Genomic DNA, 25,264 nt, shown 5'->3' with positions numbered 1-25,264 from the left:
TCGGGTTACCTAAAGCTAATGCCTGCCTCTATTATTTGTAAAAAAAAGTCCATAAGCAAGGCCACACTGCCGGTTACGAATATTTGTGGTACATAAATAATAAGCTCGTGGTACACAAATATTCGTGCACACACACACACACACACACACACACAAAATAACGGCGTGCAATAAAATATCTTCCTAAAAAAATGTTCCTGCATTTTTTAAAATATTCACATATTTTTTTAGAAAAACACTATTTTAAATATAATCCATGAATGTTTATAATTTTTTTACTTAGTACAAGAATTTAAAATATACTGTGATGGATTAAAATTTTAGAAGTGTACTAAATAACAAAATGTTTAGTGAATAATATTTTTTACAGGCATGGCTTATATTTAAATAATATGTGAACAGTTTAAAATTTTAATTTGTTTTTAAGATTGTTACTTTAGTTTTGTGTAGAGTATTTATAACATGAATAGTTGAACTGTATTTGTATTGCTGCCGTTATAATTTACAGACTTTTTACATTTTTTTAAGAACAATTAACATGCTGTTAGTAGGCATATGGCCAGCACAGGCTGCTTGACAACACTACATCAAAATTTAGAAGACTCCATGAAAATATTTTCTAGCGGGCGCTTGGTGGCCAGCACAGGCTGCTTGATAGCTCAAGGTTTCAGGTTCAAGTCCTGCCTGAGCGATTTTTTATTTTAAGTTCCCTGACAGCCGGGACCCATTAGTCATAGAGACATATAAAGTATTATAGTAATTTTGTTTCTTATTTATAAGTGGGCTCCATGCCACATCAGCCACATACACTGTCAAGTCAGCGCACTTTACATTTATAGATGAGATTAGCACCGTATTTGCACTGTCGTGCCAAGTTTTAGAACTTTATTGGCATATTTTTCAACTTCAGGCACTAAAATGAACATTCATAGCAAGTTCTAGTACCACTGGTGTATTTACCTCTTAAAAATCCTCCAAACATTCGTGACATTTAAAAATATATTTATTCAAAGATTATCAATTATTTTCTCACCTTTTATTGTTTCAAAATGACTTTACAAACTAATTCATAAACATTGATATGAGTACAAAACAATTGGATACATTTCCGTCATGTTTCAATTATTACAGCCAAAGTTTTAATCAATTTCAAAAACATTTCATACACATACAAAAAAGCATTGTTTAAGAATAATTTGTAAATATGATAAATACATTTCCCTATATATTTTAGTTGCCCAGTCACATTTTAATCAATGTTTGGGATGTTCCATAGGCATTTCACACAAATTTTAGTTCTTTCTAACATATTTCAATAGTTTTAGTCATTTAAAAAATAATCATGAAACTTGCATTTTGTAAATTAATTTGAATACAAAATTTGAAATTATCTTCACTTATTTTAAGTCTTCATTTTTGCGGCGAAAGTAGTTAAAGTATTTGAATCCTGCATTCTATCAATATTTTTTAAAAAAAATTAATAGATTTATATACTTTTAGAATGTCTTTTGTGGAAGGTCGTAGATTCCAAATATATTATCAATAAACTTCTACCAGACCCAAAATCATTCAAACATGTAAAAGTAATTTTCAAAAAAGTTTCAAAAGAAATTTGATATCTTTGTGACACTTTTTGATTCCTAAATTCTCAATTATTTCAGTGACATTACAAAAGATATATTTTATTCTAATATTTTAAATATTTTTTGATTTTTGAAAGACCTTATAAATTAATTAATGAACATACTTTAAGTACAACAATTTAACATATATTTCCATTGGATTTCAATTATTACAGTCATGTGTCAATCAATTTTATAAACATGTCATGCAGGTACCAAAATTATTATTGTTTCAGAACAACTTGCAGATATAATTATTACGTTGTACACATTTTTATTGCTTAGTCATATGTTAATCATTTCTGGAACATTCCAAAGACATTTCACACAATTATTTTTATTATTTAATACTAATCTCTATAATTTTAGTTGCATTTTAAAAGCTGTAAAACTTGCATTTCAATTTTTTAGAATTAAGTTTGTAACAAAATTTGAAAATTATTACAAATTATTTCAAGTCTTTCTTTTGCCGGGAAATTCTTTGAATCCTTCGAATCTTGGATTGTGTTAAGAAACCATTTTTAAAGTTAATTGATGTAGTTTCAAAATTTATCAGATGGGGCCCGTCCTTTGAATACCGAAAATATCTGGTATATCATTGATATACTAGCAAGATGCCCGTGCATTGCACGAAACATCAAAATGCATTTTTTTTACAAAACACCTGTTGTGATTGACCCATGCGGAGTAATCCTGTGTAAAAACTAAAGATTTATTGAGAAAGAGGAGAGATAAGGTGAGGAGGAGTGGGGTGCGGTGGTGATTGGTTGGACGACGCCGGTAGGTGGCCATCATGCCAGATTGTTCGAGAGGCTTTCTTCTTTAATTGCTCAACAATGAGGTTGTTGGAGATAAGGATGAACGAGGAAAGGCTTAATCAACAAATGTGAAGAGAGGTGCGGATATCCTTTTTACAAAATTGTCATAATTTGCTTTTATTCGTTAGATATAAATCGAACGGTCTATATTACAAGACGAACGACCTTCTTGTTTAACCAAAGGGGTCGCTCCCACCTCATTTTTATTGAAAAACGAGGCAAACAGAACAACCAAACTGTTCACAGCGCTCAGGCCGTGCCAAAGTAGCTGCGCCAGATGACTCCCTTACAACTACTCCCTCTGTAAAAAAAATATAAAAACATTTAGATCACTGATGTAAACTTTTTTATATTTCTTAGTGATCTAAACGCTCTTATATTTGTTTATAGAGGGAGTAGATATTATGCTGATATAAATCTTTCTAAAACCCCTCACACATGCACGCAGGCTGGGGTAAGAAACAGAACGAAAACAATCGGGATACTCATCAAGAAACATCGCAGCAGGCTAGAACATTGATATATGCCTTGTATTGGAACGTTGCTAAAAGAGCTCACTAGTCTTAAAGCAGATGTGCATGGTCTCTACATAGCATAGTCTCCGCCTTGATATATTCTCCCGATCCATGAGTTTACGGATACAGATAAAACAGAGCGTGTAAACCAAAGAACGTTTTCTTGGAGAGTTCCTGTCGTGACCTGACCTCCTCTTATCAATAAGCTTGCTCTGGCCAACGGAGCCACCCCAGCAACAAGAACCATATCCTGCTCGTGCTATCATGGCTTCCTACAACGCAAGAATCCATATCCTGCTCGTGCTATCCTCCGTTTTCTGCCTCGCATCTCACGCCGCCGTATTCAACTGCAGCGACTGGGATCTCTCCGATGTGATCTCTTGTGACGATGCCACACTTGCAATGGGAACCACCATGGGCGGAATCAGTTTCGACGACTATTGGGTGTGTATTATCCTTGAGGAGACTCGGGATTCTCGCTACAGACCACCAATGAACTGCAGAGCCAGGTTTTTATCTGATCTCGCTTCCGCGTTCGAAGAATACAAACTTGCAATTAGCCTCCTAGAGCAACCTAGTGAGGGAAGATATGACCGTAGAGCGATGACCACGAGGAAGAAAAAGCCTGTTGTGTTCCGCGGGAAGATCGCGTCATCGTGGTTGATGCAAGCAGCTGTGGTAGGCTCGGCCTTGCTGGTCTTGATTTGCACCGTGCCAGCCCTTCTGCTCTGCATACGCGGCAAGAGGCTGACGCAGAGCACATCGGTTATCGAACTCCGGCGAGAAATGGGACTTAGGCTGTTTCGCGCGTGGCCGCAGTCCGTTCAGGCAGCCGCGCCCGGCCTCTGCAAGGCGCATATCCAGGGAAGCACGCACTCCCCCGGCGTCGCCATCACTGTCTCCTACAACGGTGCTCCGAACCCCGCCAGCGTCGAAACGTGACGAAGCACATGCAGCAGCAGCGGCATCCCAGGTCCTGAGCCCGGCGCTCATCGAGCTATGTTCGCCGGCCACGATGCAGCGCCCGCTCCTTGACATCTCCCCGCTGCGGCCTTCAGGCTTTGAAGCCTCCCCAACCCCACCTCTCCAGTGCAATGGCAACCTACAGCGAACCCCTACGCCATCCCGTGCTCGCCCCCATGATGCTGGGCACGACCTGCCGGCGGGCCTGGCTGAGCTCATTGTGCCCTGCCTCGACCTTCCGGCAACACTCTTCTGTCCAAGGCAGCCGGCGCTCCTGCCATCTGCAACCACGCAACCTCCCCCTGAGGCGCCCTTGGCATTTCCAAGGCCAAGCCCTCCAGCGGCCCGTCGAAAGACTTTGGCGGGCATGAGAATCTCCAAGGAGGGTGGCATCTCTCTGCAACGGATCCGGCGACCTTCCAGCCGCACGCCGGCTGCTCCGGTGGCAAAGGTGGCCGAGCGCCTGGTTTGCCGCAGACTGGGCATAACCAAAGATGGTCAAAGATGTAACTGCTTCGATCCTGGAGGCGTTCATGGAGATATTCAAGGAGCAGCTCCCTCCTGAACTGATTGTGGCCATGAGGGACTCCTTCAAGCTTGATGACAGTTCTATTAGTGTTGCTGAGGATGCGCTGATAGACCATGGTGGTGCTGCCGCATTAGACTCTGTGGGGCTGGAGCAAGACGGCCAGGGATCGCAGCCTGCGATCGCTTGAGCGGATACTACTTGTAGTACCTGTGTTAGAGCTTTCATGGTTGTCATGTTAGTAAACCAATCTGATACTTACAAGGGTTCTGTTGCTGCTACTAGTTTGTATGTGTCTAGTTTGTACCTCTTCACTACACTCCATGGGTTATGTAACTCGGGCTGTGTCCCACACGGGTGTGTGTTCGTACTTCAAATTTGGCCACGGGCCATGTACTGGGGTCTGGGATCCCACCTTGTTTGTGTGATGTTTTATCCCATGTTAGTCCAAGGGCAACCCCTGTGCACCCATGACAGTGCAACCTATCAATACCCTCAACTGGAACGTGAGAGGGCTTAATTGCCCGAACCGTAGAGCAACTGTCAAGGCTACCATCACTAGCACCTCTTGCCATTTGGTCTGTCTCCAGGAGACTAAGTTGAGCAACGTGATACGTCCATTTTGTATCATGCTTTTATATCAATATTTATTGCATTATGGACTGTTATTTCACTTTATGTCACAATACTTATGGCTATTCTCTCTTATTTTACAAGGTTTACATAAGAAGGGAGAATGCCGGCAGGTGAAATTCTGGGCTGGAAAAGGAGCAAATATTAGAGACCTATTCTGCGCAACTCCAAAAGTCTTGAAACTCCATGGAACATCTTAAAATAAATAAAGAAAAATCCTCGCCAAAGATGAAGGCCAGGGGGCCCACACCCTGCTCACGAGGGTGGGGGCGCCTCCCCCCTAGGGCGCGCCCCCTACCTTGTGGGCCCCCTGGTGGCTCTCCGACGTCCATCTTCTCCTATATGAAGTCTTTCGATGAGAAAAAAATAAGAAGGAACTTTTCGGGACGAGACTCCGCCGCCACGAGGCGGAACCTTGGCGGAACCAATCTAGAGCTCCGGCAGAGCTGTTCTGCCGGGGATACTTCCCTCCGGGACGGGGAAATTATCACCATCGTCATCACCAACGCTCCTCTCATCGGGAGAGGGCAATCTCCATCAACATCTTCACCAGCACCATCTCATCTCCAAACCCTAGTTCATCTCTTGTATCCAATTCTTGTCTCAAGGTCTGGGATTGGTGCTAGTAGGTTGCTAGTAGTGTTGATTACTCCTTGTAGTTGATGCTAGTTGGTTTATTTGGTGAAAGATCATATGTTCAGATCCTATATGCATATTATTACCCCTCTGATTATGAACATGAATATGCTTTGTGAGTAATTACGTTTGTTCCTGAGGACAAGGGAGAAGTCTTGCTATTAGCACTCATGTGAATTTGGTATTCGTTTGATATTTTGATAAGATGTATGTTGTCTAGCCTCTAGTGGTGTTATGTGAACGTCGACTACATAACACTTCACCATTATTTGGGCCTAGAGGAAGGCACTGGGAAGTAATAAGTAGATGATGGGTTGCTAGAGTGACATAAGCTTAAACCCTAGTTTATGCGTTGCTTCGTAAGGGGCTGATTTGGATCCATATGTTTCATGCTATGGTTAGGTTTACCTTAATACTTTTGTTGTAGTTGCGGATGCTTGCAATAGAGGTTAATCATAAGTGGGATGCTTGTTCAAGTAAGAACAACACCCAAGCACCGGTCCACCCACATATCAAATTATTAAAGTATCAAACGCGAATCATATGAACGTGATGAAAACTAGCTTGACGATATTCCCATGTGTCCTTGGGAGCGCTTTTCCTTATATAAGAGTTTGTTCCGGCTTGTCCTTTGCTACAAAAAGGATTGGGCCACTTTGTTGCACTTTATTTACTTTTGCTACTTGTTGCTCGTTATAATTTATCTTATCACAAAACTATCTGTTACCACTTATTTCAGTACTTGCAGAGAATACCTTACTGAAAACCGCTTATCATTTCCTTCTGCTCCTCGTTGGGTTCGACACTCTTACTTATCGAAAGGACTACGATAGATTCCCTATATTTGTGGGTCATCAAGACTCTTTTCTGGCGCCGTTGCCGGGGAGTGTAGCGCCTTTGGTAGGTGGAATTTGGTAAGGAAAAATTTATATAGTGTGCTGAAATTTACTGTCACTTGTTACTATGGAAAGTAATTCTCTGAGGGGCTTGTTCGGGGTATCTTCACCTCGTCCAATAGAGCAAAGAGTTGCTCCTCAACCTACTGAACCTATTGAAAATGAAACTCCTTTTGAATTTCCTTCGGGTATGATGGAAAAACTGCTAGCTAACCCTTTTACAGGAGATGGAACAAAGCATCCTGATGAGCACTTAATATATGTGGATGAAGTTTGTGGATTATTTAAGCTTGCAGGTATACCCGATGATGTTGCTAAGAAGAAGGTCTTCCCTTTATCTTTCAAGGGAGACACATTGATATGGTATAGGATATGTGATGATATGAGATCATGGAACTATAAAAGATTGAAGTTGGAATTTCATCAAAAGTATTACCCTATGCATCTTGTTCATCGTGATCGCAATTATATATATAATTTCTGGCCTCGCGAAGGAGAAAGCATCGCTCAAGCTTGGGGGAGGCTTAAATTAATGTTATATTCATGCCCCAATCATGAGCTCTCGAGAGAAATAATTATGCAAAGTTTTTATGCTCGGCTTTCTGAAAACAATCGCACCATGCTCGATACTTCTTGTGATGGCTCTTTTATGATGAAGACTATTGAACTCAGATGGAATTTATTGGATAGAATTAAACGCAACTCTAAAGATTGGGACCTCGACGAAGGTAAGGAGTCAGGTATGACACCTAAGTTTGATTGTGTTAAATCTTTTATGGACACCGATATTTTCCGTAAGTTTAGCACTAAATATGGACTTGACTCTGATATAGTAGCTTCTTTCTGTGAATCTTTTGCTACTTATGTTGATCTCCCTAAGGAGAAGTGGTTTAAATATCATCCTCCCATAGAAGTAAAAGTAGCTGCACCTATTAAAGTTGAAGAAAAGACTGTCACTTATAATGATCCTATTGTTCCTACTTCTTATGTTAAGAAACCACATTTCCCTGTTAGAGTAAAGGATCATGCTAAAGCTTCAACTGTTGTTCGTAAAAGCAATATTAGAACTTATACACCTCCTGAGCAAGTTAAAGTAGAACCTAATATTGCTATTGTTAAAGATCTCTTGTGTGATAATATTGATGGGCATGTTATTCAGTTCGAAGGTGAAACTGCTAGAATTGCTAAACCTTGTGCTAAAGATAAACATAGACATGTGGTAGGCGTGCCTGTTATTTCTGTTAAAATAGGAGATCATTGTTATCATGGCTTATGTGATATGGGTGCGAGTGCTAGTGTTATACCGCATACTTTATACGAAGAAATTAAGAATGAAATTGCACCTGCTGAGTTAGAAGGTATTGATGTCACAATTAAACTTGCCAATAGAGATACTATTTCACCAATTGGAATTGTTAGAGATGTTGAAGTCTTGTGTGGGAAAAATAAATATCCTGCTGATTTTCTTGTTCTTACTTCTCCGCAAGATAGCTTTTGTCCCATTATATTTGGTAGACCCTTCTTGAACACTGTTAATGCTAGGATAGATTTGCAAAAATAATGTTGTTACTATTGGCTTAGGTGATATGGTTCATGAGTTTGATTTCTCTAAATTTAGTAAACAACATCGTGAGGAAGAACTACCTAGTAAGGATGAAATTATTGGTCTTGTTTCTATTGCCGTACCTCCTAGTGATCCTTTAGAACACTATTTGCTAGACCATGAAAATGATATGTTCATGAATGAAAGAAGGGAAATAGATGAAGTGTTCTTTAAACAAGAACCTATTCTGCAACACAATTTGCCTGTTGAAATTTTAGGGGATCCTCCTCCACCCAAGGGTGATCCCGTGTTTGAGCTTAAACCTTTGCCTGATAATCTTAAATATGCTTATCTTGATGAAAAGAAGATATATCCTGTTATTATTAGTGCTAACCTTTCAGAGCATGAAGAAGAAAGATTATTGAAAACTCTGAAGAAGCACCGTACTGCTATTGGATATACTCTTGATGATCTTAAGGGCATTAGTCCCACTCTATGTCAATATAAAATAAATTTGGAAGCAGATGCCAAACCAGTTCGTGATCCTCAACGACGTTTGAATCCTAAAATGAAAGAAGTGGTAAGAAAAGAAATACTCAAGCTTCTGGAGGCAGGTATAATTTATCCCGTTGCTGATAGTCAGTGGGTAAGTCTTGTCCATTGTGTCCCTAAGAAGGGAGGTATTACTGTTGTTCCTAATGATAAAGATGAATTGATTCCACAAAGAATTATCACAGGTTATAGGATGGTAATTGATTTCCGCAAATTAAATAAAGCTACTAAGAAAGATCATTACCCCTTACCTTTTATTGATCAAATGCTAGAAATATTATGCAAACATACACACTATTGCTTTCTAGATGGTTATTCTGGATTCTCTCAAATACCTGTGTCGGCTAGAGATCAATCAAAGACTACTTTTACATGCCCTTTTGGTACTTTTGCTTATAGACGTATGCCTTTTGGCTTATGTAATGCACCTGCTACCTTTCAAAGATGCATGATGGCTATATTCTCTGACTTCTGTGAAAAGATTTGTGAGGTTTTCATGGACGATTTTTCTGTCTATGGTTCCTCTTTTGATGATTGCTTGAGCAATCTTGATCGAGTTTTGCAGAGATGTGAAGAAACTAATCTTGTCTTGAATTGGGAAAAGTGCCACTTTATGGTTAATAAAGGTATTGTCTTGGGGCATAAAGTTTCTGAAAGAGGTATTGAAGTTGATAAGGCCAAGGTCGATGCTATTGAAAAGATGCCATGTCCCAAGGACATCAAAGGTATAAGAAGTTTCCTTGGTCACGCCGGATTTTATAGGAGGTTCATTAAGGACTTCTCAAAAATTTCTCAGCCTCTGACTAATTTATTGCAAAAAGATATACCATTTGTCTTTGATGATGATTGTGTAGAAGCATTTGAAATACTTAAAAAAGCATTAGTCTCTGCACCTGTTGTTCAGCCACCTGATTGGAATTTACCCTTTGAAATTATGTGTGATGCTAGTGATTATGCTGTAGGTGCTGTTCTAGGGCAAAGAGTTGATAAGAAATTAAATGTTATTCATTATGCTAGTAAGACTCTAGACAATGCTCAAAGAAATTATGCCACTACTGAAAAAGAGCTTTTAGCAGTTGTATTTTCTTGTGATAAGTTCAGACCTTATATTGTTGACTCTAAAGTAACTATTCACACTGATCATGCTGCTATTAAATACCTTATGGAAAAGAAAGATGCTAAACCGAGACTTATTAGATGGGTTCTCTTGCTACAAGAATTTGATTTGCATATTGTTGATAGAAAGGGAGCTGAGAACCCCGTTGCAGACAACTTGTCTAGGTTAGAAAATATTCTTGATGACCCACTACCTATTGATGATAGCTTTCCTGATGAATAATTAAATGTTATAAGTACCTCTCATAGTACTCCTTGGTATGCTAATTATGCTAATTATATTGTTGCTAAATTTATACCACCTAGCTTCACATACAAACAAAAGAAATAGTTTTTCTATGACTTGAGACATTACTTTTGGGATGACCCACATCTTTATAAAGAAGGAGTAGATGGTGTTATTAGACGTTGTGTACCTGAGCATGAACAGGAACAGATCCTATGCAAGTTTCATTCCGAGGCTTATGGAGGACACCACGCTAGAGATAGAACTGCACATAAGGTATTGCAATCTGATTTTTATTGGCCTACTCTCTTCAAGGATGCCCGTAAGTTTGTCTTGTCTTTTGATGAATGTCAAAGAATTGGTAATATTAGTAGACGTCAAGAAATGCCTATGAATTATTCTCTTGTTATTGAACCATTTGATGTTTGGGGCTTTGATTATATGGGACCTTTTCCTGCCTCCAATGGATACACACATATTTTAGTTGCTGTTGATTACGTTACTAAGTGGGTAGAAGCTATTCCAACTAGTAGTGCTGATCATAACACTTCTATTCAAATGCTCAAGGAAGTTAATTTTCCGAGGTTTGGAGTCCCTAGATATTTAATGACTGATGGTGGTTCACACTTTATTCATGGTGCTTTCCGTAAAATGCTTGCTAAGTATGATGTTAATCATAGAATTGCATCTCCTTATCACCCACAGTCTAGTGGTCAAGTAGAGTTGAGCAATAGAGAGCTCAAATTAATTTTGCAAAAGACTGTTAATAGATCTAGAAAGAATTGGTCCAAGAAACTTGATGATGCATTATGGGCTTATAGGACTGCATACAAAAATCCTATGGGTATGTCTCCGTATAAAATGGTTTATGGAAAAGCATGTCACTTACCTCTCGAACTAGAACATAAGGCGTATTGGGCTATTAAAGAGATCAACTATGATTTTAAACTTGCCGGTGAGAAGAGGTTATTTGATATTAGCTCACTTGATGAATGGAGAACCCAAGATTATGAAAATGCCAAGTTGTTTAAAGGAAAAGTTAAAAGATGGCATGACAAAAGGATACAAAAGCGTGAGTTTAATGTAGGTGATTATGTATTGCTATACAACTCTCGTTTAAGATTTTTTGCAGGAAAACTTCTCTCTAAATGGGAAGGCCCCTATGTTATCAAAGAGGTCTATCGTTCCGGTGCCATAAAGATCAATAACTTTGAAGGCACAAATCCGAAGGTGGTAAATGGTCAAAGAATTAAACATTATATCTCAGGTAATCCCATAAATGTTGAAACCAATATTATTGAAACCGTAACCCCGGAGGAATACATAAGGGACACTTTCCGGAACGTTTTAGACCCCGAAAAGGAATAGGTATGTGGTACGTAAGTAAACCGACTCCAAAACAATTTTTAAGGCAATATTTCTCTGTTTTGGAATATTTAGAAAAACAGAAAAATAAGTAGCAGTCGGGGAAGGACACGAGGGCCCCACGAGGGTGGTGGGCGCGCCCTACCCCCCTGGCCGCGCCCCCTACCTCATGAGCACCTCGTGTGCCTTCCGGACTCCGTTTTCTTGCACGATACGTATTTTGGTCGGTAAAAATTCATTATATATTCTCCTGAAGGTTTTGACTCCCGTATCACGCAAATCTCCTATGTTTTTGTTTTCGAGCTGTTGCTGCTGCAAATTAGAGCAAGATGTCTTCTGAGTCAATCGGGGAGAGCCGGGTATCTAATCCGGCACCGGAACCAAGGGCAAACAGCGACGCTGACCACTTTGGGCCAGCAACGGAGGAAGAGATGGAGGCTGACTTGATGAGAGTAGATGCCATGGAGGATCAAGAAGTCACCTCTCGCCTCCGAGTTGGGTTCGCGATGGGGGAACTACAGAGCTCAGCTATTCCAAATTCGGTTATCCCTTCTAATGTTAGATTTCTTTCTTATGAAAATATGAAGAGGAGTGTCACTTGTTCTCCCGCAGCTATGCAACACCCTTGGGTGCAAGGAGCTTTAGCTGTCACAGGAAAGCTTTGTAAGGAAATAATGGACCTCAAACAGCAAGTCAATAAGCTCGAGGAGGAGAACCGCATCCTGAGGGGAATCATCGCCAAGAATATTACACCGACAACAAAGAAGGAGATATAATCACATGGGTATGGGCACTCCCCTTGGCAACTGCCAAGCTTGGGGGAGGTGCCCCGGTATCTTTATCGTTTTTCTTAGTTCGATCCTATTAGTAGTATCTTGATCTAGTAGAATAAAGTTTATGGCATGATCTAGTTTTGAGTTTTGCTTTTTGATCTCTCTATGTAATCGAGTCCGTGAGTTATATATAATAAATATTAGTGTTGAGTCAAGGGCTTGATTATTTTGCCATGATCTTGGGTGAATAAAAGAAAAGAGAAAAAGAATAAAAAGAAACAAAAAGTTCATATTGATCTTATTGAGAGTAATGACTTCACATAGAAAGAGTATGATGATTAAAAGTTGTTGGGAGTTGGCAGACATAGCTTTGGTCATTGTTGCAATTAATAGGAAGTAATAAGGAAAGAAAGGCTTTCACATATACATATATTATCATTGACATCTTTTATGATTGGGAGCACTCATTAAAATATGACATGCTAAAGGGTTGATGTTGGACAAGGAAGACAACGTAATGAGTTATGTCTTTCTTATATCTGAGATAAAGTATGTTGTCATGGATCCTCTAACTTGTTGAGCTTGCCTTTCCCCCTCATACTAGCCAAATTCTCAGCACCAAGTAGAAATACTACTTGTGCTTCCAAATACCCTTAAACCAGTTTTGCCATGAGAGTCCACCATATCTACCTATGGATTGAGTAAGATCCTTCAAGTAAGTTGTCATCGATGCAAAGCAATAAAAATTGCTCTAAATATGTATGATTGATTGGTGTGGGAGAAATAAGCTTTATACGATCTTGTGATGTGGAAGTAATAAAAGCGACGGACTGCATAATAAAGGTTCATATCACAAGGGGCAATATAAAGTGACGTTCTTTCGCATTGAGATTTTATGCATCCAACCATAAAAGCGCATGGCAACCTCTGCTTCCCTCTGCGAAGGGCCTATCCTTTATTATTATCTTCTACCTTATGCAAGAGTCACGGTGATCTTCACCTTTTATTTTTCATTTTATCCTTTGGCAAGCTCAGCATGTTGGAAAGAACATGATATATATATATATATCTAATTGGATGTAGGGGAGCATGAACCATTATTGTTGACATTACCCTTGAGTTAAAAGGTTGTGGGGCAAAACTATAAGCCCCTATCTTTCTTTTTGTCCGATTAAAACTCTGTAACCACAAGTATTGCGTGAGTGTTAGCAATCATGGAGGACTAAATGATAGTTGAGTATGTGGACTTGCTTTTTAGCTCGGACATAGACTCTTTCTGATGTTATGATAAATTGTAATTGCTTCAATGACTGAGATTATAGTTTGTCGGAGCCCAATAAGGTTTATGATTTATACTCTTGCATTGTGAATAGATCATCACTTGAACATAAGTAATCATATGACAAAATCTATATATGTTGCTGTTATGAGAATAATCATGATGCCTTCATGTCCGTATTTTTTTTATAAACGCCTCTACCTCTAAACATGAGGAAATATTTATTGTTATCGGCTTTTCGCTTGAGGACAAGCGAGGTCTAAGCTTGGGGGAGTTGATACGTCCATTTTGCATCATGCTTTTATATCGATATTTATTGCATTATGGACTGTTATTTCACTTTATGTCACAATACTTATGGCTATTCTCTCTTATTTTACAAGGTTTACATAAGGAGGGAGAATGTCGGCAGCTGGAATTCTGGGCTGGAAAAGGAGAAAATATTAGAGACCTATTCTGCGCAACTCCAAAAGTCTTGAAACTCCACGGAACATATTAAAATAAATAAAGAAAACTCCTTGCGAAAGATGAAGGCCAGGGGGCCCACACCCTGCTCACGAGGGTGGGGGCGCCCCCCCCCCCTAGGGCGCGCCCCCTACCTCGTGGGCCCCCTGGTGGCTCTCCGACGTCCATCTTCTCCTATAGGAAGTCTTTCGATGAGAAAAAAATAAGAAGGAACTTTTCGGGACGAGACTCCGCTGCCACGAGGCGGAACCTTGGCGGAACCAATCTAGAGCTCCAGCAGAGCTGTTCTGCCGGGGATACTTCCCTCCAGGAGGGGGAAATCATCACCATCGTCATCACCAATGCTCCTCTCATCGGGAGAGGGCATTATCCATCAACATCTTCACCAACACCATCTCATCTCCAAACCCTAGTTCATCTCTTGTATCCAATTCTTGTCTCAAGGTCCGGGGTTGGTGCTAGTAGTGTTGATTACTCCTTGTAGTTGATGCTAGTTGGTTTATTTGGTGAAAGATCATATGTTCAGATCCTATATGCATATTATTACCCCTCTGATTATGAACATGAACATGCTTTGTGAGTAATTACGTTTGTTCCTGAGGACAAGGGAGAAGTCTTGCTATTAGCACTCATGTGAATTTGGTATTCGTTTGATATTTTGATAAGATGTATGTTGTCTAGCCTCTAGTGGTGTTATGTGAACGTCGACTACATAACACTTCACCATTATTTGGGCCTAGAGGAAGGCATTGGGAAGTAATAAGTAGATGATGGGTTGCTAGAGTGACAGAAGCTTAAACCCTAGTTTATGCGTTGCTTCGTAAGGGGCTGATTTGGATCCATATGTTTCATGATGTGGTTAGGTTTACCTTAATACTTTTGTTGTAGTTGCGGATGCTTGCAATAGAGGTTAATCATAAGTGGGATGCTTGTTCAAGTAAGAACAGCACTCAAGCACCGGTCCACCCACATATCAAATTATCAAAGTATCGAACGTGAATCATATGAACGTGATGAAAACTAGCTTGACGATATTCCCATGTGTCCTCGGGAGTGCTTTTCCTTATATAAGAGTTTGTTCTGGCTTGTCCTTTGCTACAAAAAGGATTGGGCCACCTTGCTGCACTTTATTTACTTTTGCTACTTGTTGCTCGTTACAATTTATCTTATCACAAAACTATCTGTTGCCACTTATTTCAGTACTTGCAGAGAATACCTTGCTGAAAACCGCTTATCATTTCCTTCTGCTCCTCGTTGGGTTCGACACTCTTACTTATTGAAAGGACTACGATAGATCCCCTATACTTGTGGGTCATCACAACGTTGACAGTTTCATTGCTGCTTCTCTTGGCGGAAATAGGTTTCAGGGTTTCGCGCAACGCCCGGCCTCCGGAACCAGAGGTGGAATTCTTCTGCTATTGGATGACAGTCTTCTTGAGATTACCGACATCGCCACCTCGACCTTTTGTCTCTCTGCCATGGTGCAGATTCGTGCTCCTGACTCCTCCTTCAAAATCACGTCTGTCTACGGCCCCACTGACAACGCCTCCAAAGATGCCTTATTTGCGCGCTGCTTAGCCAGAAGCCACCCTTGGGCGTGGGATGGCTCGCCACTGGTGACTTCAACCAAATTTATCATGCCAGGGGAAAAAACAAGCGCAATGTTAACCGCAGCAGAATCAACCGCTTTCACGCCGCTTTGCAATCTTGCGAGCTCAAGGAGATCCATCTCTAGAATAGGCGTTTCACCTGGAGCAATGAGAGGACAAATCCCACCCTATGCAAGCTTGACTCATTCTTCTGCAACGCTGAGTGGGACACCACCTTCAACACCCATGTGTTGCACTCCTTGTCCTCATCCCTCTCCGACCATTGACCCCTTTTGCTTGCTGACGACAAAGGGCCCAAAAGGCCACGGTCTTTCAAGTTTGAGAATTTCTGGACCTCCCTTTCGGGCTTCCACGAAGTCGTCCAAAAGGCATTGACTGAAGGCGTGCCACACACGGAGCCTTATCTCATTCTGCATCACAAGCTCAAGAAGACCGCGCTTCGTCTTACGGCATGGAGTAGAAGCCTTTTGTCAGCAGCCAATATTGCGGCCCTTCTCGTGATCCTGAGGCTAGACATTGCGTAGGAGGCGCGCCTCCTATCGTCGGAGGAGCTCGACCTCCGTGCCAGGCTAAAACATAGGGTGATCAGCTTGGCTGTGCTCCAGAGGGCCAGAAAGAGCCAATGCGCTTGGATTGCCAACCTTAAAGAGGGTGATGCAAACACAAAGTTCTTCCATCATCGTATAAATGGACGGAGAAGGAAGAACCATATTCAGCGAATCAAACTCGCGAATGGATGGGTTACTGACCATGGCGAAAAAGAAAAGATCATCCATGACCACTTCTTTGTGGTCATGGGGAAGGGAGACACGAGCAATCTTGACTTCAATTGGGCGGAGCTCAACGTGCAGCCGGTCGATCTGCACACCCTAGATGACACTATTACCGAAGAGGAGCTTTGGGAGGCCATTAAGGTGATGCCAAGTGACAAGGCACCGGCCCGGACGGCTTCACGGGCATCTTTTTCAAGAAATATTGGGACGTTGTCAAAAACGATGTCATGAGAGTCATCCATCGTTTTGACTCCCTCCACACATCCAATCTTCAATGGTTGAACTCCGACAACATTGTGCTCTTGCCCAAAAAGGATGGTGCAGAGGGCATCTCTGACTATAGGCCCATAAGCCTCATTCATGCCATCGCCAAAATCCTTACTAAGGTGCTCTCTTTGAGGCTCGCCCCTCATATGGATGCCCTCGTCTCCAACACCCAAAGTGCCTTCATTAAAAAGAGAAGCATTTAGGACAACTTCATGTATGTGCGGAACTTTTCTCGACGCCTTCCCAAACGCAAGACCCTCGCCCTTCTTTTCAAGCTGGACATAAGAAAAGCCTTCGACTCTGTCAGATGGGAATTCATCCTCGACCTCTTGCAACAAAAGTGTTGGGGAACGTAGCAGAAATTCAAAATTTTCTACGCATCACCAAGATCAATCTATGGAGTAATCTAGCAACGAGGGGAAGGAGAGTGCATCTACATACCCTTGTAGATCGCAAAGCGAAAGCGTTCAAGTGAGTGGGGTTGATGGAGTCGTACTCGTCGTGATCCAAATCACCGATGATCCTAGTGCCGAACGGACGGCACCTCCGTGTTCAACACACGTACAGCCCGGTGACGTCTCCTACGCCTTGATCCAGCAAGGGGAGAAGGAGAGGTTGGGGAAGACTCCATCCAGCAGCAGCACGACGGCGTGGTGGTGGTGGAGGAGCGCGGGACTCCAGCAGGGCTTCGCCAAGCACTACGAGAGACGAGGAGGGAGAGAGGTAGGGCTGTGCCAACAGGGAGAGCAAATCACGCGTGTTGGGTAGCCCCATACCTCAAGTATATATAGGGGGAGGGGAGGGGCTGCGCCCCCACCTAGGTTTCCACCCCTAGGGGTGGCGGCCAGCCCTAGATCCCATCTAGGGGGGCAGCCAAGGGGGGAGAGAGGGGGGCGCACCACTAGGTGGGCCTTAGGCCCATCTGAGCCTAGGGTTTCCCCTTTTTTTCCTTCTCTCTTTGCCTTGGGCCCTGGTGGGGGGGCGCACCAGCCCACCTGGGGCTGGTCCCCTCTCACACTTGGCTCACGCAGCCCTCTGGGGCAGGTAGCCCCACCTGGTGGACCCCCGGGACCCTCCCGGTGGTCCCGGTACGTTACCGATAGCACCCGAAACCTTTCCGGTGACCAAAACAGGACTTCCCATATATAAATCTTTACCTCCGGACCATTCCAGAACTCCTCGTGACGTTCGGGATCTCATCCGGGACTCCGAACAACATTCGGTAACCACGTATATCTATTCCCTATAACCCTAGCGTCATCGAACCTTAAGTGTGTAGACCCTACGGGTTCGGGAACCATGCAGACATGACCGAGACAACTCTCCGGCCAATAACCAACAGCGGGATCTGGATACCCATGTTGGCTCCCACATGTTACGATGATCTCATCGGATGAACCATGATGTCAAGGATTCAATCAATCCCGTATACTATTCCCTTTGTCTAGCGGTACGATACTTGCCCGAGATTCGATCGTCGGTATCCCGATACCTTGTTCAATCTCGTTACCGGCAAGTCTCTTTACTTGTTTTGTAACACATCATCCCGTGATCAACTCCTTGGTCACATTGTGCACATTATGATGATGTCCTACCGAGTGGGCCCAGAGATACCTCTCCGTTACACGGAGTGACAAATCCCAGTCTCAATTCGTGCCAACCCAACAGATACTTTCGGAGATACGTGTAGTGTACCTTTATAGCCACCCAGTTACGTTGTGACGTTTGGCACACCCAAAGCACTCCTATGGTATCCGGGAGTTGCACAATCTCGTGGTCTAAGGAAATGATACTTGACATTAGAAAAGCTTTAGCATACGAACTACACGATCTTTGTGCTAGGCTTAGGATTGGGTCTTGTCCATCACATCATTCTCCTAATGATGTGATCCCGTTATCAACGACATCCAATGTCCATGGTCAGGAAACCGTAACCATCTATTGATCAACGAGCTAGTCAACTAGAGGCTTACTAGGGACATGTTGTTGTCTATGTATCCACACATGTATCTGAGTTTCCTATCAATACAATTCTAGCATGGATAATAAACGATTATCATGAACAATGAAATATAATATAATAATAACCAATTTATTATTGCCTCTAGGGCATATTTCCAATAGTCTCCCACTTGCACTAGAGTCAATAATCTGGTTCACATCGCCATGTGATTAACACTCACAGGTCACATCGCCATGTGACCAACATCCAAGAGTCTACTAGACTCAATGATCTAGTTCACATCACTATGTGATAAACACTCAAAGAGTTCTGGGTTTGATCATGTTATGCTTTTGAGAGAGGTTGTAGTCAACGGGTCTTGCCATATTCAGATCCCTATGTATTTCGCAAAACTTTATGTCATATCGTAGATGCTGCTACCACGTTCACTTGGAGCTATTCCAAATTGTTGCTCCATTATACGTATCCGGTATCTCTACTCAGAGCTATCCGGATAGGTGTTAAGCTTGCATCGACGTAACTCTTTACGTCGAACTCTTTATCACCTCCATAACCGAGAAACATTTCCTTATTCCTCTATGGATAATTTTGACCGCTATCTGGTGATCTACTCCTAGATCACCTTTGTACCCTCTTGCCAGACATGTGGCAAGGCACACATCAGGTGTGGTACTCAGCATGGCATACCGTATAGAGCCTATGACAAGAGCATAGGGGACGACCTTCGTCCTTCCTCTTTCTTCTGCCGTGGTCAATCTTTGAGTCTTACTCAACTTCACACCTTACAACTCAGGTGAGAACCCCTTCTTTGACTGATCTATTTTGAACTCTTTCAAAAACATGTCAAGGTGTGCGTTCTTTGAAAGTATCATCAGGCGTCTTGATCTATTTCTATAGATCTTGATGCCCAATATGTAAGCAGCTTTATCCAGGTCTTCCTTTGAAAATCACTCTTCAAACAACCGTTTATGCTTTCCATAAATTCTACATTATTTCAGATCAACAATATGTCATCCACATATACTTATCAGAAATATTGTAGTGCTCCCACTCACTTTCTTGTAAATACAAGTTTCTAGAAAACATTGTATAAACCTAAAAGCTTTGATCACTCCATCAAAACATATATTCCGATTTCGAGATGCCTGCTCTAGTCCATAGAAGGATTGCTGGAGCTAGCATACCTTTTAGCATTCTTAGGATCGTCAAAACCTTTTATTGTATCACATACAACTTTTCTTACGAAAACTAGTAAGAAAACTTGTTTTGACATCCATCTGTAAGATTTCATAATCGAAAAATACAGCTAATGCTAACATGATTCCGACGGACTTAAGCATCGCTATGGGTGAGAAATTCTCATCGTAGTCAACTCCTTGAACTTGTGAAAAGACTCTTTCCCACAAGTCGAGCTTCATAGACGGTAACATTACCGCCCACGTCCGTCTTCTTCTTAAAGACCCATTTATCTCAATGGCTTTCCGATCATCGGGCAAGTCCACCAAAGTCCATACTTTGTTCTGATATATGGATCCTATCTCGGATTTCATGGCTTCTAACCATTTGTCGGAATATGGGCCCACCATCGCTTCTCCATAGATCGTAGGTTCATTGTTGTCTAACAACATGATATCCAAGATAGGATTACCGTACCACTTAGGAGTAGTACATATCCTTGTCGACCTACGGGGTTCGATAGCAACTTGATCCGAAGCTTCATGATCACTATAATTAACTTCCTATTCAACAGATGTAGGCTCCACAGAAAACATCTTTGTGTGTTGCATCACTCTCTGGTTGAAATAAAGGTTCAAAAACCTCATCAAGTTCTATCTTCCTCCCACTCAATTCTTTCGAGAGAAACTCTTTCTCGAGAAAGGACCCGTTCTTAGCGACAAACAATTTGCCCTCGGATCTGAGATAGAAGGTATACCCAACTGTCACCTTTGGGTATCCTATGAAGATGTGTTTGTCCGCTTTGGGTTCGAGCTTCTCCGGCTGAAGCCTTAAGCATCGCAGCCCCAAACATTAAGAAACGACAACTTTGGTTTCTTGCCAAACCAATGTTCATACGACGTCGTCTCAACGGACTTATATGGTGTCCTATCTAAAGTGAATGCAGCTGTCTCTAATGCATAACCTCAAAATAATAGCGGTAGATTGGTAAGAGACATCATAGATCGCACCATATCTCATAGAGTTCGATTACGACGTCCGGAAACACCATTACCTTGTGGTGTTCCAGGTGGCTTCAACTGTGAAACAATTCCACAATGTCTTAAGTGATTGCCAAACTCAGAAAATCCCCTTTTGATCAGATCGTAGGAACATGATCTTCTTTGTTATGATGATTCTTAACTTCACTCTGAAATCGCTTGAACTTTTCAAATGTTTCAGACTTGTGCTTCATTAGGTAGATATACCTATATCTACCCAAATTGTCAGTGAAGATGAGAAAATAGTGATATCCACCGCACGCTTCAATTCTCATTGGATCACACGCATCAGCATGCATGATTTCCAACAAGTCACTTGCCTGTTTCATTGTACCTGAAAACGGGGTCTTAGTCATCCTGCCCATGAGGCATGGCTCGCATGTGTCAAGTGATTCAAAATCAAGTGACTCCAAACATCCATTGACATGGAGTTTCTTCATGCATCTTACGCCAATATGACCTAAGCGGCAGTGTCACGAGAAAGTGGTACTATCATTATTAACTCTACACCTTTTGCGTGAACATGTGTATTACCACGACCGAGATTCAATGAACCATTCACATAGGGTGCATGACCATGAAAGGTATCATTCATGTAAACAGAATAACCATTATTCTCTAACTTAAATGAATGACCGTATTGCAATGAACATGATCTAATCATATTCATGCTCAACGTAGACACCTGATAACATTTATCTAGGTTCAATACTAATCCCGAAGGCAGATGGAGCGTGCGATGGTGATCTCATCAACTTTGGAAACACTTCCAATACACATCGTCACCTCGCCCTTAGCTAGTCTCCGTTTAGTCCGTAGCTTTTGCTTCAAGTCACCAATAATAGTAACTGAACTGGTATCCAATACCCAGGTGCTACTAGGAGTACTAGTGAGGTACACATTAATAACACGTATATACTTTGTTGAAGTTGCCAGCCTTCTTATCTACCATGCATTTGGGGTAATTCCGCTACCAGTGACCGTTCCCCTTACAATAGAAGCACTCAGTCTCGGGTTTGGGTTCAACCTTGGGTTCCTTCACTGGAGCGGCAACTGGTTTGCCATCCATGAAGTTTCCCTTCTAGCCCTTGCCCTTCTTGAAACCAGTGGTCTTATTAAACCATCAACACTTGATGCTCCTTCTTGATTTCTACCTTTTGCGGTCTTAAGCACCGCGAACAGCTCCGGGATCAACTCCATCCCTTGCATGTCATAGTTCATCACGAAGATCTAGTAGCTTAGTGGTAGTGGCTAGAGAACTCTATCAATCACTATCTTATCTGGAAGTTTAACTCCCACTTGATTTAAGTGATTGTAGCACCTAGACATTCTGAGCACATGCTCACTAGCTGAGCTATTCTCCTCCATCTTGTTGGCAAAAGAACTTGTCAGAGGTCTCACACCTCTCAACACGGGCATGAGCCTGAAATCCCAATTTCATCTCTTGGAACATCTCATATGTTCTATGGCATTCAAAACGTCATTGGAATCCCGATTCTAAGCCGTAAAGTATGGTGCACTAAACTATCAAGTAGTCATCAGGATGTGTCTATCAGGTGTTCACAACATCCACAGACGATGTTGTAGGGGTTTGCACATCGAGCGGTGCATCAAAGACGTAAGCCTTCTGTGTAGCAGTGAGGACACTCCTCGGACTACGGACCTAGTCCGCATCAGTGCTTACAATATCTTTCAACTTGGTCTTTCTCTAGGAACGTATTGAAACAGGGAGCTACAACGTGAGCTATTTATCTACAACATATTTGCAAAGACAATTTAGACTATGTTCATGATAATTGAGTTCATTTAATGAACTCCCACTCAGATAGACATCCCTCTAGTCATCTAAGTGAAACATGATCCGAGTCAACTAGGCCGTGTCCGATCATCACGTGAGACGGACTAGTCAACATCGGTGAACATCTTCATGTTGATCGTATCTTCTATACGACTCATGCTCGACCTTTCGGTCTTCCGTGTTCCGAGGCCATGTCTGTACATGCTAGGCTCGTCAAGTCAACCTAAGTGTTTTTGCTGTGTAAATCTGGCTTACACCCGTTGTATTCGAACGTTAGAATCTATCACACCCGATCATCACGTGGTGCTTCGAAACAACGAACCTTCGCAATGGTGCACAGTTAGGAGGAACAGCTTTCTTGAAATTTTAGTGAGGGATCATCTTATTTAAGCTACCGTCGTTCTAACCAAATAAGATGTAAAACATGATAAACATCACATGCAATCAAATAGTGACATGATATGGCCAATATCATTTTGCTCCTCTCGATCTCCATCTTCGGGGCTCCATGATCATCGTTGTCACCGGCATGACACCATGATTTCCATCATCATGATCTCCATCATCATGTCTTCTTGAAGTTGTCTCGTCATCTATTACTTCTACTACTATGGCTAACGCTTTAGCAATAAAGTAAAGTAATTACATGACGTTTATGTTAACATGCAGGTCATAAATAAATAAAGACAACTCTTATGGCTCCTGCCGGTTGTCATACTCATCGACATGCAAGTCATGATTCCTATTACAAGAACATGATCAATCTCATACATCACATATATCATTCATCACATCCTTTTGGCCATATCACATCACAAGGCATATGCTGCAAAAACAAGTTAGACGTCCTCTAATTGTTGTTGCAAGTTTTTACGTGGCTGCTATAGATTTCTAGCAAGAACGTTTCTTACCTACGCGAAAACCACAACGTGATATGCCAATTTCTATTTACCCTTCATAAGGACCATTTTCATCGAATCCGATCCGACTAAAGTGGGAGAGATAGACACCCGCTAGCCACCTTATGCAACTAGTGCATGTCAGTCGGTGGAACCAGTCTCACGTAAGAGTACGTGTAAGGTCGGTCCGGGCCGCTTCATCCCACGATGCCGACGAATCAAGATAAGACTAGTAACGGCAAGCAAATTGACAAAATCGACGCCCACAACAACTTGTGTTCTACTCGTGCATAGAAACTATGCATAGACCTAGCTCATGATGCCACTGTTGGGGAACGTAGCAGAAATTCAAAATTTTCTACGCATCACCAAGATCAATCTATGGAGTAATCTAGCAACGAGGGGAAGGAGAGTGCATCTACATACCCTTGTAGATCGCTAAGCGGAAGCGTTCAAGTGAACGGGGTTGATGGATTCGTACTCGTCGTGATCCAAATCACCGATGATCCTAGTGTCGAACGGACGGCACCTCCGTGTTCAACACACGTACAGCCCGGTGACGTCTCCTACGCCTTGATCTAGCAAGGGGAGAAGGAGAGGTTGGGGAAGACTCCATCCAGCAGCAGCACGACGGCGTGGTGATGGTGGAGGAGCGCGAGACTCCAGCAGGGCTTCGCCAAGCACTACGAGAGACGAGGAGGGAGAGAGGTAGGGCTGCGCCAACAGGGAGAGCAAATCACGCGTGTTGGGCAGCCCCATACCTCAAGTATATATAGGGGGGAGGGGAGGAGCTGCGCCCCCACCTAGGTTTCCACCCCTAGGGGTGGCGTCCAGCCCTAGATCCCATCTAGGGGGGCGGCCAAGGGGGGAGAGAGGGGGGGCGCACCACTAGGTGGGCCTTAGGCCCATCTGAGCCTAGGGTTTCCCCTTTTTTCCTTCTCTCTTTGCCTTGGGCCCTGGTGGGGGGGCGCACCAGCCCACCTGGGGCTGGTCCCCTCTCACACTTGGCCCACGCAGCCCTCTGGGGCAGGTAGCCCCACCTGGTGGACCCCCGGGACCCTCCCGGTGGTCCCGGTACGTTACCGATAGCACCCGAAACCTTTCCGCTGACCAAAATAGGACTTCCCATATATAAATCTTTACCTCCGGACCATTCCGGAACTCCTCGTGACGTCCGGGATCTCATCCGGGACTCCGAACGACATTCGGTAACCACGTATATCTATTCCCTATAACCCTAGCGTCATCGAACCTTAAGTGTGTAGACCCTACGGGTTCGGGAACCATGCAGACATGACCGAGACAACTCTCCGGCTAATAACCAACAGCGGGATCTGGATACCCATGTTGGCTCCCACATGTTCCACGATGATCTCATCAGATGAACCACGATGTCAAGGATTCAATCAATCCCGTATACAATTCCCTTTGTCTAGCGGTACGATACTTGCCCGAGATTCGATCGTCGGTATCCCGATACCTTGTTCAATCTCGTTACCGGCAAGTCTCTTTACTCGTTCCGTAACACATCATCCCGTGATCAACTCCTTGGTCACATTGTGCACATTATGATGATGTCCTACCGAGTGGGCCCAGAGATACCTCTCCGTTACACGGAGTGACAAATCTCAGTCTCGATTCGTGCCAACCCAACAAATACTTTCAGAGATACCTGTAGTGTACCTTTATAGCCACCCAGTTACGTTGTGATGTTTGGCACACCCAAAGCACTCCTACGGTATCCGGGAGTTGCACAATCTCATGGTCTAAGGAAATGATACTTGACATTAGAAAAGCTTTAGCATACGAA

At 42.5% G+C, this 25,264-nt stretch overlaps 1 pseudogene; it reads left to right on the top strand.

Annotated features, from left to right (window-relative positions):
- The first annotated feature begins 3,558 nt into the window (after positions 1-3,558).
- Positions 3,559-25,264, top strand: part of LOC125537891 — a 43,660-nt pseudogene continuing 21,954 nt past the window's right edge.

Source organism: Triticum urartu, chromosome 2 (assembly GCF_003073215.2).
Source record: "Triticum urartu cultivar G1812 chromosome 2, Tu2.1, whole genome shotgun sequence".
Taxonomy (NCBI): Eukaryota; Viridiplantae; Streptophyta; class Magnoliopsida; order Poales; family Poaceae; genus Triticum; species Triticum urartu.
This window is presented reverse-complemented; position numbering and strand designations above follow the sequence as displayed.